This window comes from Panthera onca, chromosome D3 (assembly GCF_046562875.1).
Source record: "Panthera onca isolate mPanOnc1 chromosome D3, mPanOnc1 haplotype 2, whole genome shotgun sequence".
Lineage (NCBI taxonomy): Eukaryota > Metazoa > Chordata > Mammalia > Carnivora > Felidae > Panthera > Panthera onca.
In genome coordinates this window covers 91,273,751-91,298,080 of record NC_138350.1, presented here as the reverse complement: position 1 = coordinate 91,298,080, position 24,330 = coordinate 91,273,751, and the positions used below count along the sequence as shown (strand labels likewise).

Genomic DNA, 24,330 nt, shown 5'->3' with positions numbered 1-24,330 from the left:
TCTCAGGTGCTACCCTTATTGGCTGGAGAGCTCTAGGTGTTGGGTTGTCCATTCCCAACTGGCTGGATCCCATTGCATGAGGGGTGGTCTATGGCCATATCATTCCTCGTGGAGCAGGTATTTTATGGTCTACGGTTTATTTTTAGTTAGTTCTTTTGTCAAATTCCTGAGGGAAACCTGAGGGGGAGTAGGTGCAGTCTGTCACGTTCTTGAGAGGAACCTCACACCCGAGGGGGTTTGTTCTGGTCAGACGCTCCCAGCACGGTTCCAAAATATGTGTTTTTTTCCCCAGCCAGGGACCTCAGACCCTAGTCTTTCCCTGTCTGCCTATTTTATGCTTTCATTTCCTACCATACTAACCCCCCGTGTTGCTGTCAGGGGCAAAGCCAAGTGACTTGCCCAGGCTCGAAGACAAAACTGATGTTGAAAGGCCATTCGCCACCTGCCACCTTAAGCAGCGGGTTGAAGTGAACGTTCTCCAGATTTTAACAGAACTCACAAGCCTCACGGTGTTGGATGTGAGATGCCTGGGTCACAATCCAAAACGACTCGACATGCCAAGGGCCACGACACGCTGAGCAGTTCTCAGAGGAAGAGATCTCAGAACACACCAGGCTGAGATGGCACGGACGTCGGGGTGACGGAGGGTTTCCAGAAGCTTCCGCAACCACGCTCCACGACGTAAAGGCGAACACACTTGAAGCGAATGGAAATACAGGAATTCTCAGCAGGGAAGTGGAAAATCTCGACAGATAAATAGAAATTCAAGAAAGAACAAACAAACTTCTGCAAAGTTCAGAACCGAGAAATACAATACCTGAAAAATGAATAACTCAGTAGATGGGCTGAATAGAAAAACAGAGTGACCCAGAAGAGAACAATAGAAATTATACAACCTGAACGACAAAGAAGAAAATGAGCAGAGCCTCAGGTAGGACAATGTGCAAAAGTTCTAACAGTTATGTCAACGGAATCCCTGAGAGAGAAGAAAGAGATTGGGACAGAAAAAATCTATGTGGAAAAACAGTGGCCGATGATTTCGGTGAAAAATATAAATTTTCCAGATGCAAGATAAGCAAAACACAAGCAAAATAAACCCCGAGAGAAACATGCCCAGACACAAGCACACAATTCTGAGAGGTAAAGGTTTAAAAATGTAGAAATCAGCACAGGGGAACCACACATTGTGTGTGGGGGGAAGGGTCCCGAGGCCTGCGGATTTCCCATCAGCAAGGTCAGAGGAGAACAGGACAGCCACCCACAATTCCACGTCCACAAAACACAGTCTCCAGATTACGGCTAGATAAAGGCATTCCGGGACGAAGGAGAGCAGAGGACGGTCACCAGCAGACCTGCTCCCACGTCCGTGCTATCTGGGATTCTTCAGGCAGATGCGGAATGACCCCAAAGGGAAATTGGGGACGAGCAGGAGAAATGATAAACGCACAGGTATGCGTATAGGGGACATTTCTCTTCAAAAGTTCTCTAAAATATGTTTAAAAGTTGAATCGAAAATATAACGTTGGAGAGAGCGGAAGCTTCAGTGGATGCAGACGTGCCACAGGGGACAGCGGGGAGAATAATGGTGAATCCCACATGGCCACAAACGTTCCACGTCCTCCGCGAAATGGTGAAATATCAACACTGAGTCCAGTGTAAAACGTTAGGGGTTTGTAGTATAATCAGAGATATAACAAAAATACAGGGGGAGAACAAATAGTCCAGATAAATAGATAAATAAAAATTAAAAATTTTAAATATTCAAATCACAAAAAGAAAGCGAAATAAACAGATCATAAAAATTACCTTTATAAAACCTCCCATAATTGACACAGAAAGAAAACCTGATACAAAAAAATGTTATATTTAGTAAAATATTCTTTAGAAAACTGGGCTGCATAAAATGTACAGTCAGGAGACTTTTTCTAATCAAAATTAGTTAAGTAAGTGTGTGTGATGTTTGCAAAGGTACACAAACCTGAGTTTTCTTGTGTATGCCTGAGAAAGATTCTTCAAACTCTACAATTAACTTGTGTTTTGTGATTTTTCTTTTTTTAAAAGCTTATTCATTTATTTTTGAGAAAGAGAGACATAGAGAGTGCACAAGCTGGGGGGAGAGAGAGAGAGAGACCCAAGCAGGTCTCCATCTCGTGAACCGTGAGACCAAGATCTGAGCCGAAATCGAGTCGATTGCTTAACTCACTGAGCCAACCAGGCTTCCCCGTGATTATTTTCTTTTTAATACAGCTTCTGTAAGAAAGCTCAACCGTTATCAAGCTTTGAAACATCTAAGGATTTGAATAAGCAGTTGCAAAGGTGTAATAATGATAAATGCATATGAAGCAATAAACATATGGGGCGCCTGGGTAGCTCAGTTGGTTAAGAGGCAGACTTCAGCTCAGATCACGATCTCATGGTTCGTGGGTTTGAGCCCCGCGTCGGGCTCTGTGCTGACAGCTGGGAGCCTGGAGCCTGCTTCGGATTCCGTGTCTCCCTCTCTCTCTGCCGCTCCCCAGCTTGCACTCTGTCTCTGTCTCTCTCAAAAATAAAATTAAAAAAATTAAAAAATTTTAAAAATTTTAAAAAACTATTTGAAAAGAATCGAATCATTAAGAACCAGAAAATATAAAATTAACTTGAAAAGAACTGAATCACTTAAAGTTATAAAATATAAAAATAAATCAGTTGAAAAGAATACTAACATAAGAAGAAATTGACAAAGTTATGAAAAAGTTACCAAAAGCGTTAGAAGACTGAATCCAATATGCTGATTCATGAATACAATCATGACTTTAAGAAAGACTAATTCTCAGGGCTCCTGGGTGGCTCAGTCAGTTAAGCGGCCCACTTCGGCTCAGGTCATGATCTCGGGGTCCATGAGTTCGAGCCCCGTGTAGGGTGATAGCTCAGAGCCTGGTGCCTGCTTCAGATTCTGTGTCTTCCTCTCTCTCCGCCCCTCCTCCTCCTCCTCCTCCTCCTCCTCCTCTCTCTCTCTCTCTCAAAAATGAATAAATGTTAAAGTTAAAAAAAAAAAAAAAGAAAAACTAATTCTGGTGTTACATAAGCTATTATGCAGCCTTCGAAAAAGCCAGTCACGTCGCACATTTTATGAGTTAAATAAGGGCCATTATCAAAAACCCAATAGAGAGAAAAGTCAAGTGAAAGGCAAAATTTATAGATCATTACAAATTATTATAATAGAGAAAATGTATCATCTAGATACTTGCCCACAACCTGAATTCAATACAGTGCTCGGATTTTCTGACTTAGTTTCTGGTTACCTTCTTTTTCTGTATTATAGTCCCTATGATTTGGAGATTAAACATTATAAATCCAAGTAATTACTATTATTGAACATTTTCTCAAGAAAATTTTCTATTTTTTCTTAAGAAAATTTTCAAAGTGAGTGCCATGTACCAAATGTTCTAGAATCCCTGCATGAACATGAATATAAGATTACGTTTATTCATAAGGGTGAAATCCCAGACTCCTATTGTAACCTTAAAGACAATAGGGGAAACGCTGAGGAACCAGAATTTGGGGCTTTATTGAAACTTGTCAGTCATTTCATACCCCGCACTCGCTTTGTATAATTCAGTCACCGTGACTTAGGACAAATCCCACTGAGCCCCTGCTTCCCAACCCTTTGCTACTCATCCCGTAACTGACATTCTCCACACTCAGGGCACATATAATGGGCAACGTAGACTCAGATTCACGCTCCGGTTTTGACGGCCAACCTCCTGGAAGAACACAATGGTGGTAGGGAAATCAGTCTGTGCCCACACGTATCACCCCCGGGGCTCAGACACGGGAGCTCAGGGGACCCCACAAGATCATCGCAGCAGTCTGCACGGTGGGGCTTAGACGTGCGCGCGAGGCTGTAGGCGGTGGCCCAGCAGGCTGGCCCCGCAAGGTCCACCTGACGAGGCCACATAGTGTGGGCGGTGTATAGGGGAGAGAGGGACGCTTCTCTCTGCCCTGTTGGCCCTTTCGGGAGCTGCCAGCTGGAACACGTGACCCTGGGCACAATGTGAGGCTGTCACTCAAACCGGACTCCGATCCAGTCCAGTGAATTTACTTCTGGGTCCAGATTTGCAAGTCAACGTGAAAATAGATTTTGAGAAAGTTAAGAACTGAGATGCAGAAGCTACTGCTTGAGACGCGTCTAAGTCATGTTCAAGACGAGACGGGAAACAGGTGCTATCTGCCACCCCTCCGCAGACCACTCTGCGTTGGGGCCGGGAGGGAGACAGCGCAGCCCACAGAACGTTCTGGAGAGCCGACCTGAGGCAGGGCAGCAGCAGCGACAGCAAGGACACCAGGGCGCACGACAGGGCAGAGGCCATGGGGGCTCTCAGCCACAGAGATCCTGCCTGCACCCCAAATCCCATGCGGCAGGGCGGCGCTGGGGTACAGATGCTCCAGGGTCAGGGCACTGGAGGCATCCCTGGTTCAGTCCTGTCTCCCCCAAAGGTGGGGGCCTTGGGAAACTACACATGTACTTTTGGGTGGGCTAGGCATGTTTCAAGTCATGACAAACAACTACCCCCGGAACAGTGCCAACACAGCAGTCTTCACGGGCCTTGGGAACCCTGCACCCCCCGCAGCTGCCAACGTGCCGCTCCGTACTTCTCCCCGGGAGCAGTCAGGCCAGCGTTTCCTGGGCCCCCTCGCACTGCCTGCAGCATGTACGGCGACCCTTCTGAATCTGGCACTCGCCAGTTGCCCGGTCGCTTCACCGGTCAGTGGCTTTGATGGAACTGATCACCCCCAGCAGCTGGTGGAAACAGCTCTTCGCTGCATTTCCTGGACAGAACAGTCCCCTTGTTCTTCTCTTACCTCACTGGCTCCCGGTTCTCAATTATCGTTGCTGGGTTTTCTTTAGCTCTCCAGATTCCCCAGGACACATGTTTGGCTTATCATCTCCCAAAGCCCTCACCCCCTTGTCAGTAGCATCCCATCCCGTGGGTCTAAATACCCCTGCAGACTGACGGCTCACACCCATGACTCTCCTCCCCAGACCTCTCCACTGGGTTCAGCCCTACATATTCATCTGATATGTGAGACGAACATCTCTGTGAACACCTGCAAACCCAAATGTTTCCTATGATTTCCCTCATATAAGTAACTGACAACTGTATCTTCAGGCCAATAATCTCACACCCAGTCTCAATTCCTCTTTTCCTCAAGTTCTGTATCCTTTCTTTCATCAAATGCTATGTTAAGCTTCCCTTCAAAAAATATACTCAATTATTTTATGTTTTATTGCCTGGCTCCAAGCTTCAGGGAGAGCAGAGATGTTGTCTGTTTTGTTCCCTGATGTATTTGTAGCTGTGGGTGTGGAGTAAACATTTGCTGAAGTAACAGGTGAATGAATGAATGAACGAATGGGGGAAAGCCTGGTTGGCTTCCTGTGGGTCACTGCTGTTACTTGTTTCAAACCGAAAGGCATCATCTCCAGCACCCTCTAGCAGGAATGACATCAGATATAATGCTTCTGGTCTTTTGGGAAACAGGAAGGGTAAAATTGTCAGCATCTCAGGGGAGAGAGGTGAGGAGAGAAGAGGGACAGAGAATGCGTCGATCCGCACCCATGGTGCGCAATGCTTCCACGCTGGTCCGTCTTCCTTTCGTCTTCTGAGCTTTGGTGGACCCCCGGGACCCACTGCCTGGTAGGGAAGCTGTTCACAAAATAGAAGAAGATTCTCATTCCTGGAGGGATGTATTGAGGATGCGGGCATCTCAGAGCTATTCTGAGATGCGGCAGGACACTCTTAGCGACATTATGCATGCATACACCTCATGTCTAACATTCCCACTCTTGTGTATATAGCTCAGAAAAAATCTTGCTCAATTCCATAAACGGGATTTCAAGACTTATCAGGAAGCTAGAGTAACTGACAGAGTAGGATGTTGGTAAAAACACAGGCAATGTTGCCAGCTAAACAAAAAGAGAGGTCAGAAATAGTACTGCACACACGCCATCAGATTTATAACCGGGGAGATAACGTCCACCTGCGAGAAACGCATCAGTTCAGCGACTGGAAATGGCATGATTGGCTCTCGGCGTGAAAACAAAACTGTACGCTGCCCCCTACCTCACACCATACACAAGCATTCCTTCCAGGTAGATTAAAGATCTCAGTGTGAAAAGTAAAGAAGAAACTCTTTCAAAAGAAACAAATGGGAACATGCCTTCTTTCCCTTCATGAAGGAGGTAAAGTTTTCTTAAACAAGGTAGAAAAAGTGCTACTTTCTCAGAAGGTTGTTAAGTTGGACCCTTAACATTAAGAACTTGTATTCAGTTAACAGTAACAAAAACACAAGGGAGTAAGTAGTGAAGCAACCAAGTGTGGACAGAGTATAACTGTAATATGTGCATCCCAGAAAGGACTCGCATCCCCAACATTACCCCTTAACTGAATGAGGGGAGGGGGACAAACAACTTTTTTAAAAGATGGCAAAAGGAGGCTCCTGGGTGGCTCAGTTGGTTAGGCATCCAACTCTTGATACTGGCTCAGGTCATGATCTCACGGTTCATTTGTCAGTTCGAGCCCCACCTGGGACTCTGTGCTGATAGCACCTCTCTCTCTACCCCTTCTCTGCTCATGCTCTCCATCTCTCTCCCTCCCTCTCTCCCTCTCTCTCTCTCTCTGTCTCTCAGACACACACACAATAAATAAACTTGAAAGAAAGAAAGAAAGAAAGAAAGAAAGAAAGAAAGAAAGAGGGAGGGAGGGAGGGAGGAAGGGAGGAAAATGGCAAAAATACCGAAGTGACTTCAAAAAATACTACAACAGGTGGTCAGCAAGAATATGGTAAGGTATTCAGCTTCATTAGTCACAGGGAAACGTACATTAAATCCAAAAAACAATGCCACGATCAGCCCGAGAGTGGCCAAATGAGAAAGCCAAGGAACCCTGAGCGCAGGCGAGTATATGGAGACAGGGGAGACTCACACTCTGCTGAAAGCTTCCACGGAGGCGACTACTTTGCACACCTGTGTGAGCCACATGCAGCATCGAGCTCATGCACACGCCATAGCCCGGCTTTGCACTCCTAGGTACGTGTCCGTGGAGATGCCCGCACGTGGTAACCAAAGTCACGTACAGAAATGTATACAGTTTGTGGTAAAACTGGAACTACAATTGCCTAGATACCCGCTCCCAACAGAATGAATAAATAAATTTGGTTATTCCACTTGAAATTCTACACAGCCACTAAAAATGCAACAACACAGACGAAACTCACAGAAATAATGTTGAATGAAAGAAGCCAGACATCAAAAAGCACACGGGCTGTGTTTGCGTTTACATGAAGGACAAGACAGTAAAGGTTCATCTCGCAGCTCACACAGTGGGCCCCCCCGGGGCTGGAACTGAGTGGGGAGCACGGGGACAAGGGCATTGGCGTGGTAAGCAACCCTCTTTCCCGCCATCTGGGTTCTGATTACACAGGGAGGGTCCATTCCCGAAAATCCATCTGTACACCGATGTACTTTTTGACGACGTGATATTTCAGTAAAAAGCAAATATGAAATGCGTAAGGATGCCTGCTCAGTTCTCTGAAATCCTGGTAAAAGGTTCAAATGCCATGGGAAGGAAGGCACCTGCAAGGCTCAGTCTGTTGAGCATCCGATTTCCGCTCAGGTCATGATCCCAGAGTCATGGGCTCAAGCTCCATGTTGGGCACTTCATTGAACGTGGAGCCTGCTTGGAATTCTCTCTCTCTCTCTCTCTCTCTCTCTCTCTCTCTCTCTCTCTCTCTCTCCACCCCCCTCTCTTTCTCACAAATAAAAATTAAAAAAAATAAAGAAGAAGAATAAAATGCTGTGGGATCCAAGCCTTTGCTTTAAAATGATACATAGACATTCTGACGTTAAGAAGGCATCTCATGAACCAATTCAGAAACAGTGCAAAGGAACATTTTGAAATGGACTTCCTAGTTGCTCATCATTATGGTACATTCTTCTCTAACGCTAATGCTCTTTTTCTAAGATACTCGGCGACCTCAAGACAAGTTATAAAAATACGTTGCAATGCATGTTTTTTCACCCAAAATGGTTCTAAGTAACAGTAATAAATTTCTTTTTTCCTGCAATAATGCCCACAGTGATGCAGCTTTTATGCTGTATTTGATAGGGTATCAATTATTTCCCCCCAAATTGAAATATTCCACAATAAAAGGGCTAAAAATAAAAGGCAATCGTGCTGGAAAAATTCTCAATACCTATGCAACAAAGAACATAGCAGACCTGTGCAGACCTATCCTTAAAAGGCGTGCTTGCGGGGCATCTGGGTGGCTCAGTCGGTTAAGCATCTGACTTCGGCTCAGGTCATGATCTCACCGGTTGTGGGTTCAAGCCCCGCGTCGGGCTCTGTGCTGATAGCTCAGAGCCTGGAGCTGCTTTGGATTCTGTGCCTCCCTCTCTCTCTGCCCCTCCCCCACTCGCACTCTGTCTCTCTCTCTCTCTCAAAAATAAATAAACCTTTAAAAACTGAAAGAAAAAAAAAAGGCCTGCTTGCAAGACCGGCATCTGGGAATTCCACTGGTAACGGTTCTCTGTGCTGATAGAAGAATTTCCCTTCTGAGGACAGGTGTTCACCGCGCCTACTGCTTGTGCAAACAACCTGATGAAGTCGTTCTGACTGTAGCCGTTGATCCAGGGGACTGACCCATGAGCACTTACATCCCCGAAGTCCGAACCTGCACGCCCCGCAGGCTGGTAACAAGCAAATCCGGTGGCCACGGCTGAGCCCGGAGTCAAGGGCATCCTCAACTGACAGGAGCTGGGGGTTGTGTCTGGAGAAGCTGGCACAGGAGTACAGTGTTGTGACAAAGGGGGGGTGGGGAGGAGAGATGTTGACAGGCCACAGAGAAGAGCCTGAAGTAGGAGAATGGAGCTTTTACAGGTGGGGACGCCATGGGCGACCAGGAATTTTGTGTGGACCGTGTCCGTGTCTCTGCCACGGCCTCCATGATTAATATTTAACAGTCTGTTTGTGCACCTGACCTCTGACCCCGGGGAAACCCACAGAAGACATTCGGCTGCATCAGTTCTCTCCTGGTTTTTGTTCTCGTTTCTAAGCTTACGAAGAAGCTTTCTGAATGGGATTTGAATTCCCCAAAGGGTTTTCCTGAAACAAAAGCACGCTCCTTCTGGACCGGGAGCATCCCTGGTGGCTCGGGTGGTGAGAAAGCCAAATGGCTTTGAGTGACGATCAGTGCTTCCCGCTCAGACTGATGATGTTGAAAGGCTGGCTGGTCACATGAGCTCACCGCAAACGAGTGTGTTGGAATTTTGGTTCCATATCTCAATATTGCAGGCGTGATTACGTTGTGTCCTCCACCGAGAAATGGCTCTGCTCTTGAGTATTAACCAAATCAGAGCTCCCACGAGGCTGAATTTAAGATAATGAACATCACCCCAGGAGCCCTTCCGGAAGCCAGCCCCAAAGCTCTTCCTTAACGTGCCATTAGCTGCATACCCCAGCTCCCTAATTGTCTGCATTTATGATTCTCTTGATCTAGGTTAAGAGTGTGGTCTAGACCATCCAGTGCTTCCCCAAGATGCTTCCCTCTCCCCTGCACACAAAGCTCCCGGTGTCTTGCGGGGTGCCTGACGTCATGGCGGGGAACAGTGTGAGCACACTTGCTTTGATAAAGGAAAAGCGAGCCTTTTGCAAATCGCCCTCATCCGTGACTTTCAAATACACAGATAAATAAATACATAGTGATATCTGTATATCAGTAACGGCACTGTAGTGGTTTGGCTCTCTTCACCCGCGAAAGAGCACCTGTAGAAAATAGAACTCTGTCTCAGCTGTCTTTACTTCAGACCCCGAACGAAGTTCGACCATCGCACCGCGCAAAACAGCAAAACCCAGCCCGTTGCTGCCGGGCGGGAGCTGATGTCGGAGAGGAGGCGTGAGCTTGGGCACACAGCCGGCGAGGTCAGCGAGGAGGGCGGACAGCCGGGGACCGTGGGGACGCTCTGCCGCGTTCACTTTGCACGTCACCTCGCCTGGCCTGCGCCCAGATGGAAGGTCCTTTCTAGGTGTGTCTGTGCAGGTGTTTGCAGGTGGGACTAGCGTCTGACTCAGCAGACTCGGTAAGGGAGCCTGCCCTCCCCGGTGCGGATGGGCCTCGTCCAAACCACTGAGGGCCCGAATAGAACGAGAGGCAGAGGAAGAGGAAATCAATCCTCTTCCCCTGTATCGCTACTGAGCTGAGATACTCCCCCTGATCTCCAGCACTGGGACTGAGACGCTCTCAGCTCCCTGGTTCTCAGGCATTCAGACTTGGGGATTACCCCCCAGCTCTCCTGGGTCCCCTGGGTAGACTGTGGGACTTTTTTCTTTTTTTTCGAAGTGTCTTTATTTCTGTATTTATTTATTCATTCACGTATTTATTTATAGAGATCGTGAGCAGGGGAGAGGAAGAGAGGCAGGCAGAGAGAGAAGGAGAGACAAAATTCCAAGCAGGTTCTGTGCTGTCAGCACAGAGCCATATGGGGGGCTTGATCCCACAACCGTGAGATCATGACCTGAGCTGAAGGCGAGAGTCAGACGCTTAACTGACTGAGCCACCCAGGCACCCTGGATTGTGGGAATCTTAGCCTCTGAAATGGCATGAGCCAATTTTCCATAGTAAGGCTGTCTGTCTGTCTACCTATCTATCTATCTATCTACCTACCTATCATTATCTGTCATCTATCTACCTATCTGTCGTCTATTTATTTATACATCTATCATTATATATCAATCTACCATTGTCTATATAATTATCAATCTATCCATATCTATCTGTCTATCTATCTATCTATCTATCTATCTATCTATCTATGCATCCGTGTATCCATCTATCTATCATCGTCTATCTTACTGGAACTCATCAGAATAGGTGCCAGGGAGCCCTGGCTCAGCATCCTTCAACCCTACAGCGTCCACTGGAGCCTGTGATGCCAGGGGGCACCATCGCTGTTTTTAGCCCATGAGCAGTAGCGGGGGCAGGGGGCAGGCACACAGGCTGGCACTGGCACGAAGCAGGACTTCTCCACTGACGAGACGAGAAAAACATGAGTACATCTCTCATATGGTTTGCTGCGAGGATTGCAAATATTATAAATTATAAGGAGTATAAATATTAACTATATTGTATTACATATAAATATAATCTCTATTAAACATAAATGAGTTCGTATTTAAAACACTCTCAGCGGGGCACCTGGGCGGCTCAGTCGGATGGGCGGCCGACTACGGCTCAGGTCACGATGCCGCGGTCTGTGGGTTCGAGCCCCGCATCGGGCTCTGTGCTGACGGCTCGGAGCCTGGAACCTGCTTCGGATCCTGCGTCTCCCTCTCTCTCTGGCCCTTCCCTTCTCAAGCTCTGTCTCTCTGTCTCTCTCTCTCAAAACTAAATAAACATTAAAAAAAAAATTTTTTTTTTAAGCAGAGGCACAGGAAACCTTTGAACAAGATGGGTATGTTTATTACCCTGATGGTGGCGATGGTTTCACAGGTATATGTGTGGGCCCGAACTCACAAAATTATAGATCGCATCGTAATTGTCATAAATAGTATCAATCATATTTCAATAAAGCTGCTAAAAACAAGGAATGGCTGGCTTATTAAAGCTCATCGCGTAAAGGCAGGTACATTGCCTACTAAATATTTATTGAGCATGACCGAGCTAAGATCTACTCCAGGGCCTGGGGACGGAGCCTGGAAGTTACAGCAGCAAGTGCGGACGAGATGCATTAACTGAGTGCTGTGTCTGAAGGTTATTAGTGCTTTGCAGAGAAAGGGAAAGAGGGTGGATAATACAGGCACACGTATTAGGGGCCACTGAGGCCATATTGATGCGTGAGCAAGTCCGCGGGAGCTGAGGCAGCCGTTCCTGCAGAAGCCTGGGAAGGTTCCGCAGGCTGCGCTCTGGATTCTCAAGGGGGCCAGTGGGGGTCGTCGGGAGCAGTACAACAACGGCCAGGGAGGCAAGGGAGGATCACAGCGTCTGCTGTGCACAGAAGCGCTGAGATGAGCCCCCAACAAGGCTGCTGGATCATCCCACCCTTGTAGGTCACGAGAAGGACATCAGAGACCAAAGGCAGGTTTGAGCAGAAGCTCCTGTGGCCGCTGAACTAGTCATGGATCGCAGTGGGGGCGGGGTTCGTGGATGTAGGAAGACAGGTGGGAGAGGAAAACTGAGTGAGCTCAGGGTCAAGGGGCAGTGGTGAGCCTGCGGAGAAGCGGTCAGCTTCCAGAGCACGCTGACGGTGAAGCTCCCACGACTGATGCGATGTGGAATGCTGCGCTGTGAGAAAGCAAGGTCCGGAGGTGGGCCCCGGTGGTCAGCGCAGCACGCGATGCTGAAAGTCACAGTGAAGAGGGCCCGGCGGCAGACTCCCGGCTCACCACGTCAGTGGAGACAGACTCACCGAGGTGACGACGTTGAGTTGGTTTTGAGACATGAACTCGAACTTCCTGGGTAGAAAAGGGAAGGAAATCCATGCCGGGCAGAAGGAAGAACGGAAAAGAAGGGGAGGTCTGGCGCTGCTCAGCGGTGAGGGGATTTGAGCAGATGGTTTCTGGTGAAGCGTGGGTTCTTGAGACTCAGTGATGGAGGTCAGCTTTTCCAGGCTGGTTACTGATGAGTCAGGGAAACCACCTCGTATCCAACTATGGAGTTTGAACTTTATCCCAAAGTTAAAATGAAGGGTTTACACAAGGACTGGACAGAAGCCTATTTCCCATTTATTTATTTTTTCTTTTTTTTAAATTTTTTAACATTTATTTATTTTTGAGACAGAGAGAGACAGAGCATGAACAGGGGAGGGTCAGAGAGAGAGGGAGACACAGAATCCGAAACAGGATCCAGGCTCTGAGCTGTCAGCACAGAGCCCGACGCGGGGCTCGATCCCACGGACCGCGAGATCATGACCTGAGCCGAAGTCAGCCGCTTAACCAACTGAGCCACCCAGGTGCCCCGCATATTTCCCATTTAAAAAGATGACCACCGACATAGAAAAGACTAAGATTAAGTGAAGGAAGACCCAGCATCCAGACAAGGAATTAAAATCCTCTGGTACCCGTCAAGGGGCGTTATGACCAGAATATCAGTGCCTGCATTGGGAAAAGTGAATAGAAAATACATTTATGAGATGATTATGAATAAAAACAATGTAGTTATTATAAAGCTAACAATATATATACAGGGTACGTACAGGAAAACTATAAAATGATAAAAAAAAGAAGTAAAAGAATATTTATATAAATGAAGAGAGAGTTCATGTTCATGGATAGGGAAACTGTGGTGTTAAGATCTCGGTTCTAACCAACTTCATCTCTGGATTGAACTCGTCCAGTGTTCACTTCAGCAGCACATATACTAAAACTGGATTGAACTCATCCTAGCGGGCAAGGGATTTTGTGGATATCAACAAACTGACCTAACGTTTGTATGGAGGCAAAAGACCTCCGATAGCCAACTCGATCTTGAAAGAGAAGCACAAAGTTGAAGAATGTATACTACGTAGCTTTACGACTTAGGATAGCAGTTCATGATAGTGATGAAGACGGTGTGACTGGTGAGGGAACAGACAGATCAATAGAACATAATAAAACAACCCAGAAATAGACCGATACAAATGTACTGAACTGGGCTTGTACAAAGGAACAAAGGCAACTGTATAGAGAAAGGACAGTCTTTCAACAGATGGGCCTGGGAAGACTGGATATCCATGTTTAAAAAAGAAAATAAAAAAAATAATAAAAAAAATTTTTTAAAAGAAAAGAAAATAATTTCAGACACAGACTTTACACTCCTCGCAAAAATTAACTCAAAATGGATCATGAACCTGAAAGTAAAACGCAAAATCAAAGAACTCCTAGAAGATAGCAGAGGAGAAAATCCAGGTGACTTTGGGTTTGACAATGACTTTATAGATACAAAACCAAAGCACCATCTGTGGAAGAAAGAATTATTGATTGAAACTGAAAACATCTGGTCGGCAAAAGACAGTGTTAAGAAAATGAAAAAAGCAGCCACAGATTAGGTGAAAATCTTTGTAAAACAAACATCGGACCAAGGAATAATATCAAAAATATACAAAGAACACTTAAAAGTCAACCATAAGAAATCAAACAACCCAATTAAAAATTGAGCCAAAGGTCTTAACACACAGCCACCCCACCAAAGAAGACACACGGGTGGCAAATTAGTATCCAAAAAGATGCTCCATATCCTACATCATCAAGAAAATGCTAACTACATGGGATGCCTGGGTGGCTCAGTCGGTTGAGCGTCTGACTTCAGCTCAGGTCATGATCTCACACTCCACGAGTTCGAGCCCCCCGTCAGGCTCTGTGCTGACAGCTCAGAGCCTGGAGCCCACTTCAGATTCTGTCTCCCCTCTCTCTACCCCTCCCCTGCTCATGCTCTGTCTCTCTCTGTCTCAAAAATAAATAAAACCATTAAAAAGAATTTTTTAAAGATAATGCTAGTTACAACAAAAATGAGATATCACTGAAAATTTATTAAAATGGCTAAAATCCGGAACACAAACAACACCAAATGCTGGTGAGGCTACGAAACAACAGGAACTCTCATTCAGGGCTGGTGAGGATACAGAGAGGTACAGCCACCACGGAAGCCACTTTGACAGTTTCTCACGAGATTAAACGTATTCTTTACCGTGAGGTACAGCAATTGTTCTCTTTGCCACCCATCCAAGTGAGACGAAAACTCGTGGCCACACAAAGCCTGTGCACAACTACCGTAGCAGCTTCATTCGACATTGCCCAAACCTAGAAGCACCTGCGATGCCCTTTCGCGCGTGAATGGATAAACAACTGGTAAACCCGGATAATGGAATTTTATTCAGTGCTAAAAACAAAAGAGCTGTCAAACCGCAAGAAGTCACACGGAGCAACCTGAATGCACGTACACCATCACGAGGAAGAAGCCAGCCTGAGAAGGCTGTGTACTGTGCGGTTCCAGCTACGTGACGTTCGCGAAAAGGCAAAACTGTAGACACAGTAACAAGATCACCGGTTGCCAGGGGTTGGGGGAGGGACGAACGGGTGGACCCAGGGGAGTTTTAGGGCAGCAGAGCTACTCTGTATGACACAGTAATGGTGGACGCATGCTACGACATAGTCGTAGAAACCCACAGACTTGCAGGACACCGTGGGTAAACACTAAGACGCACTGCGGACTGTAGACAACAAGCACATACTGTAACAGATGCCCCACGCTTGTGCAAGGTGCTACCACAGGAAAACTGGGGAGGAGATGAGGGAGAGTATCAAAACTCCCTGTACTTTCTGTCCGGTCTTCCTGTAGACCTGAAACTGCTCTAAAAAACAAAGTCTATTAACATTTTTTCTTAAATTCGAAAACGTACGGTTAAAAATAAGAGAAGAAAGCCAACATTTTTGAGCGTGCATTTCAGGTTTTGACCTGGGAATTGGGATGCATTTTGACGCCCTCTGCCTGAATCAGGACACAGTGGAGAAAACAGGTTGTGACGTGAGAATAAAGAAAAATACATTTTTGGTTGTGTTTGGGGCCGAGTAAGCGTAGTTTCTATCAGACCCTGCAAAAGCCAGCTACCATGATGGTTTAATTATCTTCTCAGTCTTGCAGCAATTTTCTCTGATCGAGGCATCAATGGGACTCGGCAAAATGATATATTGTAGTAGAACCACACTATTTCATTATATGGAAAGAGCCAATAAATGCTAAGCAAAGTTAATCCATTTATCACATCAGTTATAAATTATATATGAACCGAATTTTATGGCATCCTTTATAACTAAGCTAGATAACTCCCAAAAGCCCCTAGATACGTTTAAAATAAGATCTACTGGACGGGCGTTTAAAATTGCCCTACAGTCACTGAATTATTATGCAAACACCGTCTTTCCCTTGCAATGTGGAGACCCAGATTTATGGATCAATCCTTGCAGAGTTTTGAATTTTCACTGAATAATTGCACGAAGCTGAACCAATGCCAAAATTGAATCAGCATATTTAAGGAAACTTTTAAACACGCAATGTCTGTACGAGGGGCAAAGCAGCTCTTTTGTTTCGTCTTATTTTGTTTTAAGAGATATGCTGTCCTGCAGAGACAGCACGGATGAAAAGCATTATGCGCTCGCCTCCGTCCTACAGGCGTACTGCTTACTTGGTGCAGGTACGAATGAAGAGCGTCAGGGACTTTTCTGGTCGCAAATATTGTTTGGGGGGTTAGGAACGTTGCTGGCTATCGTCGGGCTCCACAAAGGCTGGGTGCCTGGCCACCGCTCAGCTCACTGCTCATTTCGATTAATTCTTGTTGGAGACATCGTAAGTCAGTCGGCCTGTAAAGGCCAGTACTGCTCAGATTAATTATTTTTTCAGTCAAGAACTAAATCTAATCAACGGGAACGTCTTACAAAATAAGACTCTGCTTGGATAGGAGTAATTAAAACCTGATAAGCTATGACTTGTAACTTTTCTTGTCCTGTTTCTTTTTTGCCAGTTCGTAGTGTCCTGGACTTGGTGTTGTCAAAGACAGGGATGGTTTGAGGGGCCAGTTATGGAAACAGTGAGCGCGTTGCTATCCTGGGGGCGCTGTTCTCCCAGGACCCTGGCTTTGGACTCTGAGGTCACATAGGATGCTGGCGGGAATGTGTTTTCTGCTTTTATCTGTCATCCAAGGGATTGATCCATGCATGCAGTGAGCTGAGCAATGGGTAGGGTAGCGACTTAAAGAGATAGACGCGTGTCCTGACTCCCAAAACCCGTGAACGTGACTTTCTGGGGGAAAGTGTCTTTGCCCGTGTAACCAAGGCTCTCAAGGCGACGTCATCTTGGATCTAATTGCGAAAAATAACCAAAATTCTGCTAGAAAGAATGGCACAGTAAAAAGAGCCAAAGATTAGAAGCACAAAATTTGTCTACACTAATTCCTAAACTCTGCCTTAAATTTTGGTGTTTCGAGCACAAGTGTAAGTATTTGTCCCACAGACGCCACCAGTTCTCGTGACAGGAAATCCTACACACTTACTCCAACTGGTTCACAGATTTACCCCTTACAGTTCTCAATGTCTGTGTAATTCACAGATAAACAAAACCAATTGCCCCGGACACCGTCAGCTATCCCCAGCCCCGAAGCCACACAGAGAGCAGGTGCCCCAGACAGGAGCCAGGAGGTGAACCTCGTGAGGCGGGTGGGACTTTGGATGCCGTGAGTGGGGAGTTTTGCCATTGAAACCCTTTTAAGGGGTGAAGAAAGGGCAGGCTGTGGCCCCCGAAACCTCCCCCTGCCAACATGGCCAAGAATAGACTGGAAGCTTTGCGAATGAAGGCAGGGAGAGCCATTGGCAATGTTACATCATGCCCGTTACTTAAATGCCCTGCGTCGGTCTCTCAGGTAACAGCAAACCGTGCACTTTTCAGAGTATGCCTGTGCCTACAGGACTGTGAGATTTAGAAAACTTTGTAAGATAGATCGTAACTCACAATGTTTAACAACATTGACTTTTTGCCTTCGCTAAATAAGAAAACAATGCATTCACTGAGCAGTAAGGCTCGAGGGGGAGCATTGAAAACACAGAAGGTGGCTGGGCAGACAATAACCCGGCCAGGGATTTTTTGCTTATATAATCATTGGCATGCCTATTTAAGAATGAAATTTGGAGCAATCATAGAAATTTCATAATAAACAATAATAAAGTAAAAAGCATTTCAAATGCAATTCTAAAGATAGAAGTATTGATACTTCATAAATTCGTAATATAAGCACTCAGGCGAGAGAACAGGAAGTGTTTCAACAGTACCAAACTGCAAGGTATCTCATAGAATTTTCAGTGTCAGTGTGGAATGTTACATTACCTAGCACATCCAACTGAGTCAGGAGACCGACCAGCTTTGCCCCTTCCCAGTAAACACCTAGGAAATCCCTAATCATAGACCATCTTTAAAATGGATGATGTCGGCTACAGAGAATGGGAGAAGAATTTCAGCGGATCAAAACTAATCGTCCCTTTTGGAAAATCAACTAAAAATCTCAGGCCTCACCAAACATATTGTAGTGTTTAGACTACATATGAACATACTATGAACATAAGTCACACTAATTATGATCTCTAAAGAGCAGGTCTTAGTTACTCTTGCTTGAGCAAAATCTGTTCAAATGGACTGTTATTGGTATTTAGTAAAATTATAGATGTGAATGATACTTTTAAAGCTTTACCTAACCCATATTTTTAAGCTCAAAGGACACAGGGACTGCAGAGAAAGAAAATACAATATTTGGACTTGGCAAGAAAGGAATGGCCTCCAAAACAGACAAGCCTGTTTTTCTAGGAGAAGAAAATTGATTTTTAACTTCCTGCTAAACAAAATTCAGTCCTTGATTTCCTAAATGCCAAGACTTAGGGCAAGTACCCCATGCAAGCCTGTGGCTACAACAGACCCAGAGAGACCAGGACGGGAGCTTTATTTGGGACCCACGTGATGGCCCATATCCTGGGATATAAAACAAACCCAAACAAGATTAAAAGAATTTAAACCCTGCAGAGTAGGCTTTTTAACCATAATGGAATGAAACTTGAAATCAATAATAAAAGAACAACAAGAAAGTCTCCAAGCACTTTGAAATTAAACGCAGCACTTCTAAATAAGCCAGGAGTCCAAGAGGAAGTCTCTAAGGGAATAACAAAGGCAACTGGAAGAAGATGAAAATACAGCATAATGGAATCTGTAGAATGCAGCTAAGTCAACGCGGAGGAGGGCGTATTCACAAGCCTATATGGTTACATTCGGAAAGAGAAAGGTTTCAAATTAACACAGTTCCTAGGTCAAGAAATTGGGGGAAAAATGAGTGAAATAATACAAATGTGAGAATAATGAAGGAAACAATAAGTAAATATAACAAATGACATCAAACAAATACCACGGAGTAGAAATCCATGAATCTGGAAAAAGGAAAACACTGGAGAAAGCCAATGACTCCAGGTTCTCCTTCCTCGGCAAACCTCTAGCAAGAATGCCAGAAATAAAAAGAAGAAACAAATTACCTGCACCAGGAAGGAAGTAGCTATTATTCCAGATCCCGCAGTGATTAAAAGCATTATAAGGAGATACTAGGATCAACGCTATGCTAAGAAATTCAAGTTTAGAAGAAATGAACCAATTTCTCAAAACTGTCTTCGTTTGCTAGGGCTGCTGTGACAAACCACAGACCGGAGGCATAACACAACTTGAGTTTATTATCTACAGCTCTCGGGGTGACAAGTGTGAAGGTGTCCTCACGACCTCGGGCTAGAATCAGGGGTCCGCAGGCTGCGTTCCTTGTGGGAGCCCTGGAGGAGAACACACTGCCTTACCTTTCCCTTCCGCTAGAGGTGTCACAGTCCTTGACTCCTTGGCTCCCGGCTCCATCCACAAAGCCGACCTTGGTTCTCTTCCGTCACCCTCTTCCCTTTTTTGAGAACTTTTTGTTTACAAGGGGGCCACCTGAGTAATCCAGGATAAGCTCCCTCTTTTAAGGTCTATTAGCATCTGATTTCCACCTGTCACCTCAATTCCCCTTTGCCATGTAACTGACAGATATCTTAGTGAAACTAATCCTGTGTACTATACCCACAAATTACCACAAATCAACCAAGATTAAATAGATCATCTGAATGGGCCCATAACCATTAAAGAAACTGCATTTGTAATTATTGAGCTCTCCAAAGAAAATCTTCAGACTCTGATGGTTTCTCTGGAGGATCTGACCAAATCTTTAAAGAAGAGTTAATACAAATTTGCACAATCTACTCCGGAAAACAGGGCAGGAGAGAACATTTTCAAATGTTACGAGGCCAGTATTATCCCGATATCAAAACCAGACAAACACAGCACAAAATGAAGACAACTACAAACAAATATTTCTCATGAACTTAGACACAGTTCTCCTTAAATAATTAGCACATTGAATCAAATAATGAAAAAAAGAATTTTACAACATGACTAAGTGCAATGCTAGTTCAACATTTAAAAACTCCACCACATGAGCAAGCTGGGAAAAAAAAGTCATATGATCATAAAAACTGATGTACAAAAAGTACTTGACAAATCTAACATCCATTCATGATGAAAGCTCTCCAAAAACTAAGAACGTAGAGGAATTACAAGAACTTGAAAACATTATCTAAACTACACCTGTAGCTAACAACATACTCGGCTACGAACCTTTTCTCTCAATGTTAAGAAAAAATGAAGATGTCTGCTCTCTTATTCAAAATGGCACTGGGAGTTCTAACCAGTGCAAAAAGCAAGAAGAAATAAAAGACATGCAAATAGGAAAGGAAGAACTTAAAACTGTGATCATTTGCGGATCACATGGACATGATTGTAACAGCCCCAATGAATCTACAAAGAAAAACATAACTAATAAAGTGGGTTCAGCAACATCAAGTTCAGGATACAAGATAACGTACAAAAATTACTACACTTCCATCACTCAAAATGAACATGTAGGAAATGACATTAAAAGCACAATGTCACTTATATCCGCGCCAAAGAAAATGAGATCCTTTGGTAAACACTTCACAAAACAAGTATAGGGTCCACCTGTTGAAATTACAAAATTCTAAGGCTGGTAATTCTGGAGAAATGATAAGCCAGCCCTTGTTTACATTGGACTCTTCAACGTACCGTCGCATGCATGATGCTGAAAACACATCCTTTTTTTTTAAGTTTATTATTTATTTTGAGAGAGAGAGAGAGAGAGAGAGAGAGGGATGGAGGGGCAGAGAGAGAGAGAGAGAGAGAGAGAATCCCAAGTTGGCTCTGTGCTGTCAGTTCAGAGCCCAATGCAAGGCTCGATCCCACGACCATGAGATCACAACCTGAGCTGAAATCAAGAGACGGACGCTTATGACTGAGCCACCCAGGTGCCCCTGAAAATACGTCTTACTATTCACAATGTTAAGGGAAGAAATTTAACTTCACATAGATTTTTTTTCTTAAATTATCCCAGAGTAAAGTTTTCTTTACGTAGAAAATTCATTCAGCTACTTATCTATGTAGTCAGTCAATATTGATTCGATATCGATCACATAATAGGTGCTATGGGAAAACGGCAAAGAGGAATAACTAAGCCGCTCCTTTCAACAAGATTTGCCACCAAATAGAGACAGAGATAGTAGCAAAAGAAGCCATAAGAGACAGTTCTTCTCTGGGAATTTCACTGTACCTGCCAGAGGTCGATCCGCATGTGAATGGATATGCCAGGTCACACGTGGTGAATGTCATACAACTATAATATGATCCCTTTCTACCCAAACCACACTTGACAAATTTACCCTCACATACACATATGTACGTGTTTCACTGTAATCCTCAGAGACTCTTTCATGCCCTAGCCTCCCCGTCGTGAGAACGTCGTGGGTCTGGGGCCGCCTGTGCTCGGGTTCCTCCCTGAGACCTCGAGGGCCCCCTGTGCACCTGCTCCAGTCAGCAGCTGTGGGCTTCTGCCGTCCCCAAAGCATCTCCCGCACAAGCAGGGTGCGGTCATTAGGGTTCCTTCGCAGCGCTAATCGTGTCTTGGTGGTATTCGCAGCTGTCGGGGGTAACAAGACACATGGAAACACGTCACAGACCACAGCAGAAAAACCTATGAATGCATGGGGCACCTGGGGGGCTCAGTCGGTTGAGCAAATGACTCTTGATCTCAGCTCAGGTCGTGATCTCACCGTTCCTGAGTTTGAGTCCCACATTGGGCTCTACACTGGCAGTATGGAGCCTGCTTGGGATTCTCTCTCTCCCTCTCTCTCCGTCCTCCCCCACTTGCAAAATAAATAAATAAATATGAGAAAAGAATTTAAAAAACAGAAAGAAAGAAATCGATCCACAAACAGTGACTCTGTAATCATTTTACTCATCCTGACCTTTGACAGCCAGGTTTTCCTGGGTTTGGATTAGCCCCTAGCACCAACCCCAGATGCCCTCCTCCCTCAGCTCGTTCCAGACTCTGGTCTTACAGCTTGACGAGGACGGGGACTCCAGAGAAAGGCAGCATTCCCACTGATGGGGAAGGATGCTGGTGACAGTGCAGGGTCCAGGGGTATGGAGGTTGGGGGAAGGGGTGGGGGGTTGGTGATCGCTGACCACAAGAGACCGAGGAGAATCTCCTAGTCTGCTCCCAAACCTTTAGTGAGTCACCAGAGACAGACACGACTTCTCCTGAGAAGAGCAGGTGCACAGGCGACCGGGGATCACCGAGCCAAGCTCGGTGCTGAGCCCTGCGTGTCATACGTGAGGTCCCTGGAAAGCATCTGCCCGCGTCTCAGTTCTACTGACGAGTGGAATGAAGGCACAGAGAGTCAGGTGTCTTGCCGAGGTCACATGGCTGGTGAATGGTGACGGCAGGATTCAAACCCCAGGCAGCCCCAGCAGTCCCCCTTCTGGTCCTGCCTCTGCCAGCCCCCGCTGCCAGGAAGACGCGCTTTGTGAAGTGAATCTGCACGCGTCTACTGCCCCTCAGCCCCGGGCGGTGTCCTGACCTTTGCCCAGAACTTGTGCCCTGTCGGTAGCACACAACCTGCTTTCCAGGGATGACAGTAAGGAGTCTCGAGTCAAGTGGGAGAAACACTGCCCGGCCATCAGGTCAACACAGGAGAGGACACAGAGAAAGCACATCCCGACAACGTCCCCGCCCTGCCCACCACCACGCAGGGACACCAGCCTGGACCCCTCCTGCGTGGGCTTCCCCCACAGAGGTGCCAGAGAGAGCGGCCTCAAGCCCCCCCCTGGGGGCCAGCAGTGCCCCCGACCCTCTGTCCTCAGGGAGGAGGCCACCACCCATCAGTCCTCCAACATGTCCGGAGTGGAGGCTGTGCTGGGGCCTCGTCCCGACAGAAGGAAAAGACCTCTTCCCAGGCACTGCTGTCTCACCTCGGGGAGGAAAGCAAACAGGTGCAGCCACAGCGGCTGGGTGTCTGGGGACACACGGGGATGCGTCAGCAGGGACAGGCCAGCAAGCAGCCTGGGCAGCACAGGCCTGGGGGCACAGAGAGCTGGGCGACGAGGTTACGGGTGTTCCTCCTGTCGAACCTCAGCTGTCGTGGGGACAGCTGGCAGGTGTGCTGGCCGCGGGCCCCTCCTGGGACAGAGAGGTCCCAGCACGGGGACGGGAACCAGCGCACGGACACCTGGCCCCCAGCTGCACACCACAAAGACGGGTCCGCACGTCCAGGTCCTCGGAGGCTCCTTTCCGGCATGTGACACACATCCAATTCCAACAAAAACCAAAGGACACCCCGAAAGCAAGAGAAGCAGGGCCCGGAGAGAGAAAGCAAGCGTCAGAACCCCCGCAGATATGACACAGACATTGCATCAGTGACCTCACAAAGACAGCCCTTCCCAGAGGGGGCCCGCACCGTGGGCGTCAGGACCACTGGCCCTGGACAGCTAACCTGACGCCAGAGGAGAACCCGACCGAAGCTGACCCGGGGTCACACCCTGTTTCTTGAGTGTGCCTTTTCCCACAGAGTCTTTCCTAGGGCATCCTGAGCACAAGTAGCTGGCGTGACAAGTTAGCCACTCGAGGGCCTCCTCCGGCTCCGCCGGAAGGGCTGGCACCTCTTCTGGAAGCGCAGCAATGCCGTGCGGGCATCGAGGGGGCGGGGGCTGCCCTGGACCCGGCCTCAGCGGCACTGCTTTGTGTCCTTGGGACAGACAGTCGATCTTTCCCAGGACAACCCTTCCATCACTCCGGGGTGTTTTAACATAAAAAGAATTAGAACCGCCTTCTGTTAAATAAAACAAATGTCTTCTCACACGTGCTATCTTTGTCCTGGCCCATGCTGTGAAGCCCCCACACCCACACCCGGCCAGGAGAACCCGCTCCAGCATTCAACAAGCGATCGTCTTCTCGGGAAGGGGCCCAGTCACCACACGTAGCACCTCCGGGCACTGAAAGAACATTTAACGTCACCCTAACGCAACCAGCTCCCCACTGCTAAGAATGGGTGACAGGGGCCAACCAGTGGAGAAAAATAGAGCACTTTTCAGCACGTCATGTCTTCGTTGAGCGGATCCGGCCAGGGACGGACGGTGGTGGCAGTGGTAAGGATGAGAAGCAAGTCACGGAAAATTAGGGGCTTTGCGGTGCAGCTGTCTCGCCAAGAAGGTCTACTCCAGATACGCTCCACAAACACCCGAAGACACTCTGAACGTTAACATCATGGTGTACAAATGACGATATTCTGGATCTAATTTCACGGTCGTGCTGTTCCGCGGGTACGAGGTGGGTGAAAAAAAGTGTTGCAGGCAGGCCTGGGGATTCACCAT

The 24,330-nt window shown here is 46.6% G+C and overlaps 1 long non-coding RNA gene across 1 annotated transcript; it reads right to left on the bottom strand.

Moving 5' to 3' along the window:
* Positions 1 to 11,471: 11,471 nt before the first annotated feature.
* Positions 11,472 to 23,381, bottom strand: LOC132665139 (uncharacterized). Its single transcript, XR_009603998.2, has 2 exons — positions 22,933 to 23,381; positions 11,472 to 12,485 (listed from the first exon to the last, which is right to left on the bottom strand). It is a non-coding gene; the product is annotated as an uncharacterized LOC132665139 (long non-coding RNA).
* Positions 23,382 to 24,330: the final 949 nt, after the last annotated feature.